This window comes from Mobula birostris, chromosome 5, assembly GCF_030028105.1.
Source record: "Mobula birostris isolate sMobBir1 chromosome 5, sMobBir1.hap1, whole genome shotgun sequence".
Lineage (NCBI taxonomy): Eukaryota > Metazoa > Chordata > Chondrichthyes > Myliobatiformes > Myliobatidae > Mobula > Mobula birostris.
This window is the reverse complement of record NC_092374.1, coordinates 83,748,957-83,752,575: the sequence shown is the minus strand read 5'-3', so window position 1 is coordinate 83,752,575 and position 3,619 is coordinate 83,748,957.

Below are 3,619 nucleotides of genomic sequence, written 5' to 3'. Positions count from 1 at the left end.
TGTTACTTGTGGTGTTTGTTTAAAACAAAATTGCACATATTGCCATGGTAGTGCTGCGGTTAACGTGACATGATTACAGCTTGAGGTTGTTGGGAGTTCAGAGTTTTGGCATCTTTTAAGCAAGTTTGTATATTCCCTCCACTCAGTGGATGGGTCATTGGGCGTTCTGGTTTGCTCCCACATTCCAGTATGTTTAGAGGTCATTGTAAATTGTCCTGTGATTAGGGTAAATTGGTGTGTTGCTGGGTGGTGTGGCTCAAAAGGGCCTGTTCTGTGTTGTATCTCTGGATGGAGTGGGTCACAAGCAGAAGTTAGATTGGTATTCTTTGGTGTAGAGAGTGAGTGGTAATGTCATTGACATGAGAATCAGCAGGTGCTGAAAATTCACAGCAAAAACAAAATACTGGAGAAACTTAGCAGGCAGCATCTATGGAAAAGAGTAAACAATCAATGTTTTGGGCTGAGATCCTTCATCAGGACTCCTTCAATAAAGCTAACTTCATTGAACTGGGCAGCGTGGAGATATTTTCACTGGCAAGGCTGTTAAGAGTGAGGGGACCACTCTGGTATCTTGTAAAGGAACCCTCCCCACCCTCTGGGATTTTGAGGCTTGGTCACTGGGGTATTGAAAGCAGCACCAGGTCAGACAAGCCAGCGCACTCCTGCAGCTATTTTCTGTTGTCTCGATGGTGGGAAATTAGTCAACCTCCCTCCATTTGGGAAGTGGGTTGTAGCAATGAGTGCTGTGCTATGGCTAGGACCTCAGTGGCCCTTGTATCTCCCCTGTCACCTTCAACTACAGTTAACAAATTTCATGTCACATGCCGGTGATAATAAACCTGATTCTGAAATAGGTCAGTAATGGACACTTAGAACATTAGAAAGTTCTTCACAAGAACAGGCTATTTGACCCAACAAAGCTGGCCAAATTGCTATTCACATACTGTGGGGAAACAACTATCGAGTTTAGATTTGAAAGACGCTACTCTCAGCTGCACAACTAGGTAGTGTGGTCCTTGTGTTCAGTACTTGCTGTGTAAAGAAATGCTTCCTGATGTTACTCCGGAATCTCCTTTTGACTAGTCTGTCTGCCGAAAGCCATGTGTTCTCATTTGTGGATTAATTTTGAAGTAGCAGCTGGCATCCATCTTACTTATACCCTTCAACAGGAATTCTGCAGATGCTGGAAATTCAAGCAACACACATCAAAGTTGCTGGTGAAGGCAGCAGGCCAGGCAGCATCTCCAGGAAGAGGCATGGTCGACGTTTCAGGCCGAGACCCTTCGTCAGGACTAACTGAAGGAAGAGCTAGTAAGAGATTTGAAAGTGGGAGGGGGAGGGATGGAGCCAAGAGCTGGACAGGTGATTGGCAAAGGGGATATGAGAGGATCATGGGACAGGAGGCCCAGGGAGAAAGACGGGGGCCGGGGGGAACCAGAGGATGGTCAAGGGGTATAGTCAGAGGGAGAAAAAGTAGAGTGAGAGAAGTGTGTATAAAAATAAATAACGGATGGGGTACGAGGGGGAGGTGGGGCATTAGCGGAAGTTAGAGAAGTCGATGTTTATGCCATCAGGTTGGAGGCTACCCAGACGGAATATAAGGTGTTCCTCCAACCTGAGTGTGGTTTCATCTTTACAGTAGAGCAGGCCGTGGATAGACATGTCAGAGTGGGAATGGGATGTGGAACTAAAATGTGTGCCCACTGGGAGATCCTGCTTTCTCTGGCGGACAGAGCGTAGGTGTTCAGCAAAGTGGTCTCCCAGTCTGCGTCGGGTCTCGCCAATATATAGAAGGCCACAGCGGGAGCACCGGACGCAGTATATCACCCCAGCTGACTCACAGGTGAAGTGTTGCCTCACCTGGAAGGACTGTCTGGAGCCCTGAATGGTGGTAAGGGAGGAAGTGTAAGGGCATGTGTAGCACTTGTTCTGCTTACACGGATAAGTGCCAGGAGGGAGATCAGTGGGGAGGGATGGGGGGGACGAATGGACAAGGGAGTCGTGTAGGGAGCGATCCCTGCGGAAAGCAGAGGGGGCGGGTAGGGAAAGATGTGCTCAGTGGTGGGATCCTGTTGGAGGTGGTGCAAGTTAAGGAGAATAATATGTTGGACCCGGAGGCTGGTGGGGTGGTAGGTGACCAGGGGAACCCTATTCCTAGTGGGGTGGCGGGAGGATGGAGTGAGAGCGGATGTGCGTGAAATAGGGGAGATGCGTTTGAGAGCACATCAAAGTTGCTGGTGAACGCAGCAGGCCAGGCAGCATCTCTAGGAAGAGGTACAGTCGACGTTCCAGGCCGAGACCCTTCGTCCCCTTCTCGCAATTCCTCCATCTCTGTCGCATCTGCTCTCAGGATGAGGCTTTTCATTCCAGGACGAGGGAGATGCCCTTTTTTAAAGAAAGGGACTTCCCTTCCTCCACTATCAACTCTGCTCTCAAACGCATTTCACACACATCTGCTCTCATTCCATCCTCCCACCACCCCACTAGGAATAGGGTTCCCCTGGCCCTCAGCTACCACCCCACCAGCCTCCAGGTCCAACATATAATTCTCCGTAACTTCTGCCACCTCCAACGGGATCCCACCACTAAGCACATCTTTCCCTCCCCGCCCCCCCCCCCCGCTTCCTGCAAGTATCACTCCCTATGCGACTCCCTTGTCCATTCGTCCCCCCCCATCCCTTCCCACTGATCTCCCTCCTGGCACTTATCCTTGTAAGCGGAACAAGTGCTACACATGCCCTTACACTTCCTCCCTTACCACCATTCAGGGCCCCAAACAGTCCTTCCAGGTGAGGCAACACTTCACCTGTGAGTCGACTGGGGTGATATACTGCGTCCGGTGCTCCCGATGTGGCCTTCTATATATTGGCGAGACCCAACGCAGACTGGGAGACCACTTTGCTGAACACCTACGCTCTGTCTGCCAGAGAAAGCAGGATCTCCCAGTGGCCACACATTTTAATTCCACATCCCATTCTGACATGTCTATCCACGGCCTCCTCTACTGTAAAGATGAAATCACACTCAGGTTGGAGGAACAACACCTTGTATTCTGTCTGGGTAGCCTCCAACCCGATGGCATGAACATCGACTTCTCTAACTTCCGTTAATGCCCCACCTCCCCCTCGTACCCCATCCGTTATTAATTTTTATACACATTCTTTCTCTCACTCTCCTATTTCTCCCTCTGTCCCTCTGACTATACCCCTTGCCCATCCTCTGGGTTCCCCCCCCCCCTTGTCTTTCTTCCCAGACCTCCTGTCCCATGATCCTCTTGTATCCCCTTTGCCAATCACCTGTCCAGCTCTTGGCTCCATCCCTCCCCCTCCTGTCTTCTCCTATCATTTTGGATCTCCCCCTCCTCCTCCCACTTTCAAATCTCTTACTCACTCTTCCTTCAGTTAGTCCTGACGAAGGGTCTCGGCCTGAAACGTCGACTGCACCTCTTCCTAGAGATGCTGCCTGGCCTGCTGCGTTCACCAGCAACTTTGATGTGTGTTACTTATAACCTTAATGATTTTGAACACTTCTATCATGTCTCCGCTCATTTTATGTCTACTTCAATACCCTTCTCAACCTGCCTTTTGGCAATCCAAATTTCCCTCGACTGTAGCTCTCA